Source organism: Apostichopus japonicus, chromosome 23 (assembly GCF_037975245.1).
Source record: "Apostichopus japonicus isolate 1M-3 chromosome 23, ASM3797524v1, whole genome shotgun sequence".
Classification (NCBI taxonomy): domain Eukaryota; kingdom Metazoa; phylum Echinodermata; class Holothuroidea; order Aspidochirotida; family Stichopodidae; genus Apostichopus; species Apostichopus japonicus.
In genome coordinates this window covers 199,408-218,001 of record NC_092583.1, presented here as the reverse complement: position 1 = coordinate 218,001, position 18,594 = coordinate 199,408, and the positions used below count along the sequence as shown (strand labels likewise).

Here is an 18,594-nt window from a genome sequence, read left to right as displayed (position 1 = left end):
TGCTTGCACAACTACATAGGTGAATATGGATCAGCTTTGTAAAGTGCAAAGTAGTTATTAAACTAACATTCAAAGAATAGACCTGAAATGACCAATGACCAACTATCATAATACAACAAATATTCTAAATGTCCAATACCTTATCCATTTTCTTGCTATGAGATTTTTCCAAAGAGCATATCTTTCAAAATCCTTGCTTTTTCTATAGGTCTCATTTGGACTTTTAATAACAGATTTTCCTTCAGACAAATAATAAAAATATTCTAATTAGAATTTTTTGAGTATTTGAAGACTAACTTCCATAATTTGATTTATTTTTCCTTACAATATTCACTCTGTATGTACACATTGCAATGTCAACTTTTAGTTTCCCCTTTGCGCTATTTCATGGCTATACCTTACAGATTAGCGGCGTAAATTTGTAACCTCCAAAGCTCTCAACCTGTGGAAATATGAAGTCAGTCATAACATTCAACCACACTTTCATCTGCTACTTTCGGACAATCCTGCAACAAATGACTAAAGAATCTGTGTGCATCCAGTTTCCATTGGCCAAGTTCTTTGGCCTCCTAATTGCTTTCAGAATTAGTCTTAATACACTGTACAGATGTCAATGTTTGTAGAAGCCTCACAAGTATTGAGGAGGGTGTGGAAACTGATTCTGAGTGTGGCCGGGCATGTATTAGTGATGCCCCAAGGGAAGACAGAAAGACTGGAAACATTGGCAAAAGGAAGATGAGTTTGGCCATCACGATTTCCCAGCTTGGATGAATAGCATAGCTCACACAACCTTCTCTTTTGCATCAGTTAAACATATGTCTATTAATAGTGGATGGAGAAATCTGAGTAGAGAAGCACATTGGATTTTCTGACTCAAGTTGGTGCTACATAAGTGTCTTAGTTAGAAGAACACTGTATTAATTTCATGAAATAGTTGTGATTTCCATATGACTGTGTGACTTGGCCTAACCATAGTGTACTTACTCCTGGCAATAACATGTAGGCATTTATTTTTGCTTTTTCTGCATGTTTTGAGATCTGTCTGCCTTAATTACCATGTGAAAAACCTACTCTTTCACTCATTTAAGGCTTAGCTCAGAAAACACTGAAATAATGGCCTGTAAGGCCTCTTAGCTTGTCATTTAAACTAATTTCTTCTTCAAGTTTATAAATATTTCTAAACAAAGCCCTGTTGATAGAGATAAGATTCCTACATGCACAGCCATACAACTTTTGCGTTGCTTCAATCACAAATTAAACATTTCATTAATTCTTGTATGTAATGTACATCCTGTCATCATTATAATGGTTGTAGTCAGTTTGCTATCCCTGTAAAACCTCTCACATTCCAGAGAGATGGAGAGTAAATATGTAAACTGTATCAATTTGATTTGAATCAAAAGTATAATACACAGAGTGTAATAAATACAGACATTGAAGAAAAGCCAACTTGTTGGGGAAATATTGATAAAAATACTCAGTTGTTGATCATTTCAGCTGTTTTATATTCTACAGAGACATTAATGAAAGGAACACTCAGTTGTTGATCATTTCCGCTGTTTTGTATTCTACAGAGACATTAATGAAAGGAACACTCAGTTGTTGATCATTTCCGCTGTTTTGTATTCTACAGAGACATTAATGAAAGGAACACTCAGTTGTTGATCATTTCCGCTGTTTTGTATTCTACAGAGACATTAATGAAAGGAACACTCAGTTGTTGATCATTTCCGCTGTTTTGTATTCTACAGAGACATTAATGATAGGAATACTCAGTTGTTGATCATTTCAGCTGTTTTGTATTCTACAGAGACATTAATGAAAGGAACACTCAGTTGTTGATCATTTCCGCTGTTTTGTATTCTACAGAGACATTAATGAAAGGAACACTCAGTTGTTGATCAATTCAGCTGTTTTATATTCTACAGAGACATTAATGATAGGAATACTCAGTTGGTGATCATTTCCGCTGTTTTGTATTCTACAGAGACATTAATGATAGGAACACTCAGTTGTTGATCATTTCCGCTGTTTTGTATTCTACACAGACATTAATGAAAGGAACACTCAGTTGTTGATCAATTCAGCTGCATACCAAACTTCAGTTGATATTTGTCTTGTAAAACAAATATAGCATGAGTCAATGTTTTAATGCCTTTTGGTGGAATGCAGCAAACTTGCCCAACAGTTTCTTCCCATTGCATTAAGTGCCAAGATATTGTTGCAATATAAGCACAATATTCAGGCATGTAATACCTGTAAAGTTCTATGGACACCCAACTAATTTGTCCCATATTTAGTACATTTGTTGTGTGTGATAACCAAATTCAAAATATGTTGACAGTTTTAACAAATCTCTGTTCTTTTCCAAGATATACACATTTGAAGTTTTGATAATTCTTGGAAACTCACTAAATATGTGCAAACTATGACATGGAGTGGTGTGCTCATCAAAATGTCTTATTTTAGCCCTTAATAAGTCAATCCCCTAATTACAGTACAAGCCAACATATGTATTTGCATTGTGTGATATTCCTCTTTTCATATTGCCTTTAGGCCACAAACCTGTATTCAGTAACCTTTAACACTACTGTAGATATGTAAGAAGATGACACACAATATAATGTCACCCATTAGAGATGGATAACCTTTAACACTACTGTAGATATGTAAGTAGATGACACACAATATAATGTCACCCATTAGAGATGGATAACCTTTAACACTACTGTAGATATGTAAGTAGATGACACATAATATAATGTCACCTATTAGAGATGGATAACCTTTAACACTACTATAGATATGTAAGTAGATGACACACAATATAATGTCACCTATTAGAGATGGATGACCTTTAACACTACTGTAGATATGTAAGTAGATGACACATAATATAATGTCACCTATTAGAGATGGATAATCTTTAACACTACTGTAGATATGTAAGTAGATGACACACAATATAATGTCACCTATTAGAGATGGATGACCTTTAACACTACTATAGATATGTAAGTAGATGACACACAATATAATGTCACCTATTAGAGATGGATAACCTTTAACACTACTGTAGATATGTAAGTAGATGACACATAATATAATGTCACCTATTAGAGATGGATAACCTTTAACACTACTGTAGATATGTAAGTAGATGACACACAATATAATGTCACCTATTAGAGATGGATAACCTTTAACACTACTGTAGATATGTAAGTAGATGACACACAATATAATGTCACCTATTAAAGATGGATAACCTTTAACACTACTGTAGATATGTAAGAAGATGACACACAATATAATGTCACCCATTAGAGATGGATAACCTTTAACACTACTATAGATATGTAAGTAGATGACACATAATATAATGTCACCTATTAAAGATGTATAACCTTTAACACTACTGTAGATATGTAAGAAGATGACACACAATATAATGTCACCCATTAGAGATGGATAACCTTTAACACTACTGTAGATATGTAAGTAGATGACACACAATATAATGTCACCTATTAGAGATGGATAACCTTTAACACTACTGTAGATATGTAAGTAGATGACACGCAATATAATGTCACCCATAAGAGATGGAGAACCATATCTACCAATGACTTCCACAATAAAATTAATACAAAATGGAACTGTCTCTTCATTTTACCTTCTCTATACCATCCTTTCTATCACAGATAGTTTGTAAATACAACTTACCTTGAAACTGCAAAATAGAACTAAATGTAAACCATCAATACTGTGACATCACAAGAATTGACACTTCCTTAAGAAAATAAAGACAGAGTGATGAAACTCTTCTGAACTCTTAACTTAGGTGTTCCTACAAAAAATAGACAGAAGCAAAATCCATAAATGGCAGCTCCTTTTTCGTGCCCAGTCTCCAGACTCACTAAAACTCTATCCCATTCTGCAGATAACATCTCTTGCTAACAGCAAAATGTTTTTGGCTGATGTGCCAAGCGACTTTACAAATTTGTTGTGACCTACACAGTACCGCTCGTCAAAGTAAACAAAGGCAAGACATAAAGTTTGCAGCTGTAGTGGAAATTTTATCCTGCATCCGTGACGCCAAAGGTGGTTTCAGTTTATGAAATATATCACTACGGAGTGGGATATATTCCAATGGACAACTTCATCTTATACAATCAATGCCAGCATTGTCATGGATAAAATAGCCCAAGATTTTCAACTGATCTCTATTTGCACCTGGCAATCAAATCAGTTTTCTGACGGGGACAACCTGGCCATTGCCATTCTCTCCTGGCATCAAAAAGTAGGTAACATAGTAGCAGATAAAACATTTTAGGTACCAACATGAACAGGAAAAGCATAGACCCATGCACTGTAAAGTAAATAACGGAATACATTGAGTACAGTGTGATGGCAGTAAAACAACATTCTATTAGTAACACAAACATATTTAAAGCCAAAACCCTCCTACTGTAGTAAATAGCCTGGATATACTCCACTTTAACTCATTGAAGAAGGACTCATCTCAGGCAGAGGACTCAGGAAGGGTTGGAGGGGTTGGGGTTGGAATGGAATGGCCCATAAGCCCTTTAGGATGCAGGTGGCTAGAGTGTTTGTGAGCTATCAGCACAGTCACTGGGAGGGGTGAATATGCTTCTCTCTCCTCAAAAGCAATCTGGCAAGGGTAGGGCAGCCTTCTAACCCTCCCCCTCCCCAATACTCTCATAACACTCTTGAGAAAGAAAACAGGTGCTCGTCATATTCACATTCCCTCACATCCTTTCCTACAGATACAGATGTATCCTCGCACCTGATTGGCTATTTACCTACCATAACCTCTTGTCAACTACTTTATGCATCAAACATATCCTACAGATACATTTATCCTTGCTTGATTGGCTCTATATCTACGCTTTACCTCTTATCATCCCATTAGATTTACCACTTCATGTGTATCATGCATACTACTTTCTTGCTTAGAAGTTTCCAATATCAGGAAAAGTTGTGAATCGCTGCACACTCAGGTTTTTCCACATAGTTGAACCAAATATGAACGCAATACATAACTACTGTATGCCTTTACAAAAGCAAATGTCTAACAATATCCCAAATAGAAATAGAAATAATTTCCCTTGACAATGCTTCCGGCCAATCCAGACACTCATAAATTTTGGCAGTAATTTGTCTCTTTTGTCTTGTCAAGCCTCTCAACATATCCCAGCAATAGAAGGTTATATTTACAATGTAGGGGTAAATGAGGAGATGGCGAGTTGCAAGTTATAGTTGGTATATTACATGTTACATTTAATAGGGCTATTGGCCATAAAAGAAACATAAACCTGTGTTGGAATCCAGGGCAAATTTTTAAGCATTCAGGCCTTACATTTTGGTTGTACGAACAGCAAAATTTGGTTGTCTAAAAAATAATAAATTATGCCTATTCAGTAGTACAATTCAGTATTAAATATTCAGATGTATTATTCCATTATGCATGTTCAATATATATTCAGATATAACGTTCGATTATGCCTTTTCAGTTTATATTCAGATATGATAGTCCATTGAGCCTGTTCAGTTTATAAAGATATCACATTATGCCTTTCCAGTATATCCATTATGCCAGCCTGTTCAGTTTATATTCAGATATATTATCCCATTATGCCTGTTCAGTTTTTATTCAGATATATTATTCCATAATATGCCTACAGGTGTAGTTTATCTTCAGATATATTATTCCATTATGCCTTTTCAGTATAAATTCAGATATATTACTCCAATTATGCCTGTTCATATATTCAGATATATTACTCCATTATGCATTTGCAGTATATATTCAGATATTATTACATTATCCCTGTTCAGTATATATTCAGATATGTTATTCCATTATGCCTGCAGGTGCAGTACGCAGATGTATTATTCTTTTATGCCTGTTCAGTATATATTCACATATATTATTCCATTTTGCCTTTTTAGTACTGTATATTCAGATATATTATTCCATAATGCCTGTTCAGTATTCAGATATATTATCCATCATGCCTGTTCAGTATATACTGTATTCAGATATATTAGTCCATTATGCCAACAGGTACAGTATATAAACAGATATTAGTCCATTATGCCTTTTCAATATATTTTCAGATAAACAGTATATTGCTCCATTTTGCCTGTTCAGTAAATTCAGATATATTATTCCACTATGCCTAAGTTATATATTCAGATTAATACTCCATTAAACCTGTTCAGTATTTATTCATCTTTTATATTCCATTATGCCTACAGGTACAGTCTATATAAAGATATATTTTTCCATTATGCCTTTCCAGTATATATTCAGATATTATTCCATTATCCCTGTTCAGTATATATTCAGATATATATTACTCCATTATACCTGTTCAATTATATTCAGATATTATTACATTATACCTGTTCATTATATTTTCAGATATATTATTCCTTTTATGCCTGATCAGTATATATTCAGAAATATATTACTCCATTATCCCTGTTCATTATACTTTCTATATATTATTCCATCATGCCTGTTCAGTATATACTATATTCAGATATATTAGTCCATTATGCCTACAGGTACAGTATATAAACAGATATATTAGTCCATTATGCCTTTTCAATATATTTTCAGATAAACAGTATACTGCTCCATTTTGCCTGTTCAGTAAATTCAGATATATTATTCCACTATGCATAAGTTATAGTATATATATTCAGATTAATACTCCATTATACCTGTTCAGTATTTATTCATCTTTTATATTTCATTATGCCTACAGGTACAGTCTATATAAAGATATATTTTTCCATTATGCCTTTCCAGTATATATTCAGATATTATTCCATTATCCCTGTTCAGTATATATTCAGATATATATTACTCCATTATACCTGTTCAATAATATTCAGATATTATTACATTATACCTGTTCATTATATTTTCAGATATATTATTCCTTTTATGCCTGATCAGTATATATTCAGAAATATATTACTCCATTATCCCTGTTCATTATATTTTCTATATATTATTCCATTATGCCTGTTCAGTATATATATTCAGATACTCCATTATGCCTGTTCAGTATATATTCAGATATATTATTCCATTATGCCTCTTCAGTGTATATTCAGATATATTATCCATTATCATCGTTCAGTGTATATTCAGATATATTATCCATTATCCCTGTTCAGTATATATATTCAGATATATTATCCATTTTGCCTATTCAGAATATATATCCTGATATATTACTCCATTATGCCTGTTCAGTATATATTCAGATATATGTTTCTCCATTATGCCTGTTCAATAATATTCAGATATATTATTCCTTTCATGCCTGATTAGTATATATTCAGAAATATATTACTCCATTATGCCTGTTCAATAATATTCAGATATATTATTCCATTATGCCTGTTCAGTACATATTCAGATATATCATTCCGTTATGCCTGTTCTGTTTATATTCAGATATATTATTCCATTAAGCCATTAATACCAAGAAACTATGGAACTATCTCTTGTTATACTGTTTTTTGACAAAATTGGACACAAGTCTAAAGCAAAAACTTCACAGTTGAGAGAAATATCCAGCTTTATAAACATTCTTCATCGTTCATATTACAAGAATATGTTAAAATTATACAGATGAGAGATAGAGTAACAATCAATAAGGGGTCACTTTCTGGTTCAGAAACGCAGATATCTTTGCAGCTTTAACCAAAGCCAAGCAAGAACAAGCGTCAGAGAATTTTTTTTTGTATCACCACATCCTCAAGTTTCATGTCACCTGTCTTCCTGTTATCATCCAACTTGTTCAGAAAGAAAGGATACAATTTGAATGGGGTTTAAAAATAAAACTGCCAGAGAATTTGAGCATAGACAACTGCCAATGGTAATCGCTTGACAGGAGAATAGTTCATTTTCAGGGATTTATTTTCAATTTAGCAAACAGAGCCACAGACATGGATTATACCAGGCAGCTTCAATACTTCTGACAATTATTTTGAAGAGACTGCATGGACATGTGTCATGCAGTCCACACGACCAAGAGGGAAATACACAACGTTGGTTAACTTCTCAACTTTTTACACTCAATTCAAAATGTTGCTCCTGGAACACTACAGTATATACCACATCTTTGTCCTTTGGGATTTCCCATAAGGTGCAGCCAAAAACTGGTACACTCAATTATATTTACCTTGCAAGTCCCAATTTATACACCTGGGTGCAGTGAGACAATGAACATTTAATTGGCCAGGAGTGATTTCTATTCAAAATTTGTCCCTTGCATTAACAGCAAAAGAGTCACAAACCTTAACTTCATTTGACCTTTTACCTTATAGTCTTACAGGTATAGTCCCTAGTATAGGGGACTTCCCTTTGTTACATACAGTATATACTACCATTGGACATTTACATACAATATACATGATACCATTGGACATTTACATAGAGTATACATACAGTACTACCATTGGCCATTTACATACAGTACTAGCCATATACTACCATTAGACATTAACATACAGTATATATACTACCATTGGACATTTACATAGAGTATATATACTACCATTAGACATTTACGTTCTGTATATATACTACCATTAGACATTAACATACAGTATATATACTACCATTGGACATTTACATACAGTATAATACTACCATTGGACAATTGACCTCAGTTATCACATTTCATGTTGTTCATGACATACAGGTGAATACTTTCATAAATTCGTCGTCGTCATCCTATGAGTCATGACTGACCCTTTGTGACCCTATTGATGATGACGTTCCAACCACTTCTCTCCTGGGCATATCGGTGAGCTGCGCAGATGTTCATGCCGGTGATCTCTTTTATCCCGTCAGCCCATCGAACTTTTGGCCTACCACGTTTTCGTTGACCCTCAACATGACCTTGGGTAATGATCTTCTCCAAGTTGTCACCTTCTCTCCTAGAAATGTGTCCAAAATACTGCAGCTTGTTCTTATCTATCTTCTGACATAAGGTAACCTTCGCTCCAATTTGGTTCTTGACAAAATCATTTGACTTACGTTCCTTCCATGATATCCTCAGCATCCTCCTCCAACACCACATTTCAAAAGCATGGATTTTCTTTCTGTCTACTGCTCCCAAAGCCCACGTCTCAGACCCATATGTAGCGATTGGAAAGACCAAAGCATTCATTATATGGATCTTGGTGTTCCTTGAGATCCCTCTGTCTTTCCAGATGTCAGTGAGGTTTATAGCAGATGATCTAGCCATGGCGAGACGCCGTCGTATTTCTTGTGAGCATCCACCATCATCCACAATCAGAGAGCCCAGGAAGTTGAAAGTGTTGACTACTTCGACATCCTCTCCATCAGCTTGAATATGATGGTCATTCTTTCCTCCACATATCATAACCTTTGTCTTCTTAACATTGAGGTACAGTCCGTATTCCTCACTGGATTGCTTGACTCTTTCAATAAGGTCTTGAAGCTCTGCTGCTGTTCTTGCAAGTAGGGTAGTGTCGTCAGCATATCTAAGATTATTTATCTGGCGTCCTCCAATGGATACCTGTCCCACAAAGTCATCTAGAGCTAATCGCATGATGTATTCTGCGTAGATGTTAAAGAGATACGGTGACAAGATACATCCCTGGCGCACTCCTTGACCTATTGTAAACCAGTCGCTGTCACCACATTCTGTTCTAACTGTGGCCTCTTGACCTTCATACAAAGAATTTATCAGGATGATCACATGTGTAGTGAAGCCCATTTCTTTCATGATTCTCCACAACTTATGATGTTGAACACAGTCGAAGGCTTTGCTGTAGTCAATGAAGCAGAGGAAAAGGGGTTGCTGGAACTCCGCGTTTTCCTCCATCATATTCCTCAAGTTTCCTATCTGATTTCTTGTCCCTCTTCCTTTTCTAAATCCAGCTTGCTCAGGTGGTAACTCACTTTCAATTTTGTTTCTTATTCTTTCCGCAATTATGTAGAGCAAGACCTTGCTTGCATGAGAGATGAGTGAGATGGTGCGGTTGTTAGCACACTCCCTTGTATCACCTTTTTTGGGTAATGGAAGAAACACTGCCCTTTTCCAGTCCTCTGGCCAATCTTTAGTTTTCCATATCTTGTTGCACAATCTATGAATTACTGCAACTCCCTCATTACTGCTTTCCTTAAGTAATTCTGCCTGGATATTGTCCACTCCTGGGGCTTTACCCCTCCTTAGCTTCTTCATTGCATGCTCCACCTCGCAGAGAAGAATGTCTGGGTCATCCTCAAATTCTTGATCTTCTTCACCCTCCTGTGTGTCATCATCTTTGGATGCATACAACTTTTCACAGTATTCCTTCCATCTCGTCTTAATTTCATTTTCTTCTGTCAAGATGTTGCCATCTTCATCTTTCAGGACATTGAGTTTGGTGGTGGGTTTTGAAGTCAAAAGCTTGATGTTTTTAAACATATCCTTGGTGTTATTTGTAGAGCTATCACGTTCCACTTCAGCACATTTTTGCTTGATGTAGTCTGATTTGTCACTCCTGATCTGCTTCTGAACTTTCCTAGATAAATCCTGATACTCTCTTCTCGTATCTGTGTTTTCCAGTCCCTTTTCTTTGACCTTCCGTCTTTGATCTGCCAAGTCGAACACCTTTTCTGTGAGCCAGGGCTTCCTTTTGTTCTTACGTTTGGGGATTGTTTTCTGTGCTGTGTCTAATACAACCTGCTTGACATCTTGCCAAAACTCATTCGGGGTGGATTCCTCTGAGTCCATCTCCATCAACCTCTGGAATTTGTTTTTCACTTCCACTTGATACATGTCATCGATCTTGCTGACATCAAATCTCACTGGTTTTCTTGGCTTCTTGACCCTTCTCAATTTTATCCTCATTGTTGAAACCAGAAACTGATGATCTGTTCCACAGTCTGCGCCTGGATAGGTTTTTGCACAGATGAAGCTGGATCTCCATCGCTTTTGGACCAGTATGTAGTCAATCTGGTTTCTGTAGCGTTGATCTGGTGATGACCAGGTATATAGCCTACGTGGGTGTTGCTTGAAGAGGGTATTAAGGATCATCAGGCCATTTTCTTGACAGAAGTCGATTAGCAGTTCTCCTCTCTCATTTTGCTCTCCTAGTCCATGGTTACCCATCACATTTTTATTGGTACACTGTCTTCCAACCTTTGCGTTGAAATCCCCAATAATCACTGTGATGTCTCTCTTATTGACTGAGTCTATGGTCAGTTGTAGCTGCTCATAAAAGGCATTTATTTCATCTTCAGTCGATGTAGAGGTGGGTGCATAGGCTTGTATAACTGTAAAATTCATAGGTGTCCCTTGGATGCGAATGGTGATAATTCTTTCACTAACAGGGTTGTATCCGAGAACACATCTAGCCACGTCTAGGCATGCAACAATTGCAACTCCGTGCTCTCTTCTACTCTCAGATCCAGAATAGTAAACCACATGTTTGCTTGATGTTGTCAGATGTCCTTTCCCTGTCCATCTCATCTCTGATATACCACATAAGCTAACATCACATCGTTCAACTTCTCTTGTTAGAATGTCTATTTTCCCACTGTTCATTGTCCTGACATTCCAGGTACCAATTTTCAAAGTTGTTTTCCAGAGGTTACATCTGTTATCATTATCCTTGGGGTTATCGGCTACTACACTTCCATCAGGCATAATTCCATCAGGCTTTGATGCAGCAGCGTCATCGATGCAAGGTATGATGCCATCTGGCCTCTCTTCCCCAGTAGCATTTGAGACACCTTCACGCCTGGGGGTCTCACTATCCAGTGTCATAGCTTTACTCTCATTAGTTGTACTCATCATCATGGTATACATGGCAAAAGAAAGACGGTGGTAGTTTGCCATTGCCTTCCACCGCTGCTGGATGGCCGGTGGCTCTCCAATTAGCTCATACGCCCTTAGAGGTAGATCTTGCTTTTTAATTCTACCTGGGTATCCAGCTACCCTCCTCATCAGACCCCTCCTGAGCTCTGATGGGGGTGTCGGTTTAGCCGCCGACGGTCCGGCCCTGGAACAGGTAGTACTGGTTTACAGGGTACCAGTAGCAGATCAACCGAACTGACCGCTGATGGTCAGTTCAAAACCTGACCTGACCTGAGACCATAAATTACCCGGAAAATACCTGGATACCCGACGGTTAACAACTCTTGGGTACCCGGTTCCCGATTTTTGGACCTGTGTAAACACACACATAACCTGTACAAGTTTTACTATTAATCAACCTTTTTACATACTATATGACACATTCACTTGGAGATGTGTATTAAATGAGACTATTACCATGTACTGTACATACAATAACACCAGAATTGTGAGACTTTAGGTATTTGAAAGCAACACATAGCTTGTTCCTGTATTTTTTTTAAAACTATTTTAAGGGGAATCCACTGTTCTATAATATACATAAAATTACATGAAGATTGTGCCATCTTTTACAATTCTTTGAATACACATGATACTTATGCTACATAAAGAATGTAATTCATGCTGTGGTAAAGAACTAGAATTACCCTTATAGCCAAAAAAAAATACATTTTGCATTCTTTGAAATTTGAACACTAAACTTTGACCTTTCAATCTGAAGGTATGTGAAACACAACAACACATCATGGGGGCACCCTATATCCAAATCTGAATATCTGCCAAGTGCTTTAGAAGTTTTGGGACACAAACATTGAATAACATTATACCTTTCACTTTTGACCTTATGAAATTTGATAACCACCTATTTTCGCAGCATTTGACATACCCATTGTATTAAATTGATAAGGTTGCAAGTCAATTATCCCATTGGAGTTATTATAGCAAAATATGCACTTCTGCTGAATTCGACCTCAGATATTTGACTGACTACAGTACCGTGATATCAAATTGTGAATATTCTCCACCACATCAGTGATGTTTGTGAATATATTAATGTCTCATATATCATAAGACAATAGAAATAAATATCAGACAGCCACCACAATAACAACCTGAAAATGTACAGTTTTAAAGAACACATCTTGATTAAAATCTCAAGAAGTTCAGTTTCTGGTCAGTTTGGTCTTTTCTTCATCTATCTGTGAGCAGTTAAAACTGATCTCTGTTTTCCTTCTGCCCTCTTGACAATACTAGATAAATGGTGCCAGTATGCTAGGTAATATGTACTTACAACCAGACATAGATAAATGGTGCCAGTATGCTAGGTAAAATGTACTTACAACCAGACATAGATAAATGGTGCCAGTATGCTAGGTAATATGTACTTACAACCAGACATAGATAAATGGTGCCAGTATGCTAGGTAATATGTACTTACAACCAGACATAGATAAATGGTGCCAGGATGCTAGGTAATATGTACTTACAACCAGACATAGATAAATGGTGCCAGGATGCTAGGTAATATGTACTTACAACCAGACATAGATAAATGGTGCCAGTATGCTAGGTAAAATGTACTTACAACCAGACATAGATAAATGGTGCCAGTATGCTAGGTAATATGTACTTACAACCAGACATAGATAAATGGTGCCAGGATGCTAGGTAATATGTACTTACAACCAGACAGAGATAAATGGTGCCAGTATGCTAGGTAATATGTACTTACAACCAGACAGAGATAAATGGTGCCAGTATGCTAGGTAATATGTACTTACAACCAGACATAGATAAATGGTGCCAGTATGCTAGGTAATATGTACTTACAACCAGACATAGATAAATGGTGCCAGTATGCTAGGTAAAATGTACTTACAACCAGACATAGATAAATGGTGCCAGTATGCTAGGTAATATGTACTTACAACCAGACATAGATAAATGGTGCCAGTATGCTAGGTAAAATGTACTTACAACCAGACATAGATAAATGGTGCCAGTATGCTAGGTAATATGTACTTACAACCAGACATAGATAAATGGTGCCAGTATGCTAGGTAATATGTACTTACAACCAGACACAGATAAATGGTGCCAGTATGCTAGGTAATATGTACTTACAACCAGACATAGATAAATGGTGCCAGTATGCTAGGTAATATGTACTTACAACCAGACATAGATAAATGGTGCCAGTATGCTAGGTAAAATGTACTTACAACCAGACATAGATAAATGGTGCCAGTATGCTAGGTAATATGTACTTACAATCAGACATAGATAAATGGTGCCAGTATGCTAGGTAATATGTACTTACAACCAGACATAGATAAATGGTGCCAGTATGCTAGGTAAAATGTACTTACAACCAGACATAGATAAATGGTGCCAGTATGCTAGGTAAAATGTACTTACAACCAGACATAGATAAATGGTGCCAGTATGCTAGGTAAAATGTACTTACAACCAGACATAGATAAATGGTGCCAGTTTGCTAGGTAATATGTACTTACAACCAGACATAGATAAATGGTGCCAGTATGCTAGGTAACATGTACTTACAACCAGACATAGATAAATGGTGCCAGTATGCTAGGTAATATGTACTTACAACCAGACATAGATAAATGGTGCCAGTATGCTAGGTAATATGTACTTACAACCAGACATAGATAAATGGTGCCAGTATGCTAGGTAAAATGTACTTACAACCAGACATAGATAAATGGTGCCAGTATGCTAGGTAAAATGTACTTACAACCAGACATAGATAAATGGTGCCAGTATGCTAGGTAATATGTACTTACAACCAGACATAGATAAATGGTGCCAGTATGCTAGGTAAAATGTACTTACAACCAGACATAGATAAATGGTGCCAGTATGCTAGGTAATATGTACTTACAACCAGACATAGATAAATGGTGCCAGTATGCTAGGTAATATGTACTTACAACCAGACATAGATAAATGGTGCCAGTATGCTAGGTAAAATGTACTTACAACCAGACATAGATAAATGGTGCCAGTATGCTAGGTAATATGTACTTACAACCAGACATAGATAAATGGTGCCAGTATGCTAGGTAATATGTACTTACAACCAGACATAGATAAATGGTGCCAGTATGCTAGGTAAAATGTACTTACAACCAGACATAGATAAATGGTGCCAGTATGCTAGGTAAAATGTACTTACAACCAGACATAGATAAATGGTGCCAGTATGCTAGGTAAAATGTACTTACAACCAGACATAGATAAATGGTGCCAGTATGCTAGGTAATATGTACTTACAACCAGACATAGATAAATGGTGCCAGTATGCTAGGTAATATGTACTTACAACCAGACATAGATAAATGGTGCCAGTATGCTAGGTAAAATGTACTTACAACCAGACATAGATAAATGGTGCCAGTATGCTAGGTAATATGTACTTACAACCAGACATAGATAAATGGTGCCAGTATGCTAGGTAATATGTACTTACAACCAGACATAGATAAATGGTGCCAGTATGCTAGGTAAAATGTACTTACAACCAGACATAGATAAATGGTGCCAGTATGCTAGGTAAAATGTACTTACAACCAGACATAGATAAATGGTGCCAGTATGCTAGGTAATATGTACTTACAGCCAGACAGGACGAAACAGATTCTTCTGAGCTTTCAATTAAGCATGAAAACCACACGACTCTATTTCTCGATACATATCTATTGCTAGCAATGAAGCTACTGTAGAGATGAAATGACTAGCATAACCTATTGAAGCTCATGATTGAAAAATAGCTATTGAAGATAAATATATTGCAGAAGGAAATGAGAAATATGAACAACCATTGTCAAATAGGTACAAAAATAGTGTGGAAATGTGTAAAACGGGGGAAATGCCAGGCTTTTGATAAAGAATGTCACCTAAGAAAACTTACAGATCTTCTTTAATGAGCTTAATATAGTTATATCAAAATAAAACCATCTTTGTCTTTCTTCTTTTTAGAAATAAGAAATAAGAAAGATATGCATCCCTACATTCAGTGATGAGAACTTGACATGTTAGAATACAACGAAGAGAGACTGTTAGCAAACTGCTGAACTATTGTGAAAAGTCCATGTAGGTTTATAAATCAATGTTAGAGGGCCTGACATTTCTATCTTAGCAGGGTCTTCTTCCGGGGCTGAACTGAAACAAAACAAACTAAGAGACACAGATGGACAGATTTAGAAGACACAATTTATTTTAACAATAGAATACTTGAAGGAACAATATCGTACTATATGTACATTGCCCAGCTCCAAAACACAGCAAAATTTTAAGGATTTTCCTCTTTGTCCTTCTGGTAACCAGGCCTAAGATTTGAATATCTGAATGGCAAATTTGGTTGTCCAAAAAATTGTAGCAAAATAAGGGTGTTCACAAAATGTCGATCCATACTGGATAATGTATCCATGGTTGTGATGCTAGGTCTCATAGGGAGTTCACAAAATGTCCATCCATACTGGATGCTGTATCCATGGTTGTGATGCTACAGTAGGTCACATAGGGTGTTCACAAAATGTCCATCCAATACTGGATGATGTATCCATGGTTGTGATGCTACAGTAGGTCACATAGGGTGTTCACAAAATGTCCATCCATACTGGATAATGTATCCATGGTTGTGATGCTAGGTCTCATAGGGTGTTCACAAAATGTCCATCCAATACTGGATGATGTATCCATGGTTGTGATGCTACAGTAGGTCACATAGGGTGTTCACAAAATGTCCATCCATACTGGATGCTGTATCCATGGTTGTGATGCTAGGTCACATAGGGTGTTCACAAAATGTCCATCCATACTGGATGCTGTATCCATGGTTGTGATGCTAGGTCGCATTGGGAGTTCACAAAATGTCCATCCAATACTGGATGATGTATCCATGGTTGTGATGCTACAGTAGGTCACATAGGGTGTTCACAAAATGTCCATCCATACTGGATAATGTATCCATGGTTGTGATGCTAGGTCTCATAGGGTGTTCACAAAATGTCCATCCAATACTGGATGATGTATCCATGGTTGTGATGCTACAGTAGGTCACATAGGGTGTTCACAAAATGTCCATCCATACTGGATGCTGTATCCATGGTTGTGATGCTAGGTCACATAGGGTGTTCACAAAATGTCCATCCATACTGGATGATGTATCCATGGTTGTGATGCTAGGTCTCATAGGGTGTTCACAAAATGTCCATCCATACTGGATGATGTATCCATGGTTGTGATGGTAGGTCACATAGGGTGTTCACAAATTGTCCATCCATACTGGATAATGTATCCATGGTTGTGATGCTAGGTCTCATAGGGTGTTCATTCAGGGTGTAAATTTAAACTGTTGAATCCTTGTATGCATTGATAGCATGATATTTCTTCTTTCCATTGAAAATCTAAAATTTTTGTTTTAATCTTCTCTGGATCTGTTCTGCTCGAGGTATCTACAAATATTTTAATACTGTAAAGCAGGGCCGTCTTAAGAGATCACCGGGCCCTGGGCCCGGCAATGTAGCGGGGCCCCTCAATCAAGTGAGTTCTAAAAAAGTTGCGTGAAAAATTGACATCCTTGAAAATCGCTCAAGCATAGACATTTTTTGTGGGAGTTTGATTTTTTTTTGACCTTGGGTCAAAATCGGGGTCAAATGAGGTCAAATGAAATGTAAACAAAGTTTCGAGAAAAACAATTAACAATTTCTCCCCCAAACCCCCCTACAAACTATTTTAAATGGAAAGCCATGACTGTTCTCTTTCAAATTAGCCATGTTTCCCTTCAGGGGGGTGTTGGGTTATGGAATTAAAAAAAAATTTTCTCCAATGTATGACACACTCATACATTGGGACGTAAAGGGTTGTCTAGACATCGCGCATAGCATAGGAGCAGTTCACTTCTACTACTAGGACATCATGGACATGCCTATAAAGAGCTCAGCTCACAAAGTAATTACAGTAGATAAGATTTAGGATCAATTCCACCTGATCATTGATGTGCCGAAAGGCTCATTTATGTATGACCATATACAGTATGACGGTAATCGATGTTAAGTGATGGAAAATGAATATCATCTTACCGGATATATTCTCCTGGGTGAGAATTGCACTGAAAAAAATGACTGGTGCTCGGACCGCAGACCCGAGTTGTCTGGTGTTGTAAGCCTTCGGGGCATTGTATATGCCAGGGTTTCCAACTCAGATTCGAATATTTAATGTGAAACTATCAAATATTTCACCAACTCTCGTCACAAGTTGTCAAGTATCGAATTCAATCAGGCATAATGGCCTATACAATAAGTTTTCCTCCCGAATTAAGACATGGGGTTACTACGATTGCGGGGCCCCTGGCATCGCGGGGCCCTGGGCCAGGGCCCAGTGGGCCCATGCGTTGAGACGGCCCTTGGTAACTCATATTTCTTGGTTCAATGAAAAATGCTCTAATCTGGATTAAAATTGTGCCTTGTTTTCGATTTACATGCATCTTGGTGTCAACATGAGTTAATGAATGCATTGCAAGATAAGACCTGAGAAAGTCAATCAACAATAACAGTTAACTATGTGTCAAGTACCAGGCAATCTGCAGCTATAAATGCTTGAACTGTATGCTGTAGAACAAATTGAAATGCAGTTTGCAGTG

At 36.8% G+C, this 18,594-nt stretch overlaps 1 protein-coding gene and 1 long non-coding RNA gene across 12 annotated transcripts in view; one reads left to right on the top strand and one right to left on the bottom strand.

The window, feature by feature from the left end:
• LOC139964611 (band 3 anion transport protein-like) overlaps positions 1-18,594 on the bottom strand; it is a 146,277-nt gene that overhangs the window by 69,314 nt on the left and 58,369 nt on the right. The window lies entirely within an intron of this gene.
• On the top strand, positions 15,497-17,740 carry LOC139964613 (uncharacterized). 2 transcript variants are annotated; one of them, XR_011792040.1, is made up of 4 exons: positions 15,497-16,600; positions 16,672-16,801; positions 16,873-16,937; positions 17,009-17,740. It is a non-coding gene; the product is annotated as an uncharacterized lncRNA (long non-coding RNA). The 2 variants fall into 2 exon arrangements; XR_011792041.1 differs by lacking the exons at positions 16,873-16,937; positions 17,009-17,740 and having other exon boundaries at positions 15,497-16,394; positions 16,536-16,600; positions 16,672-16,861.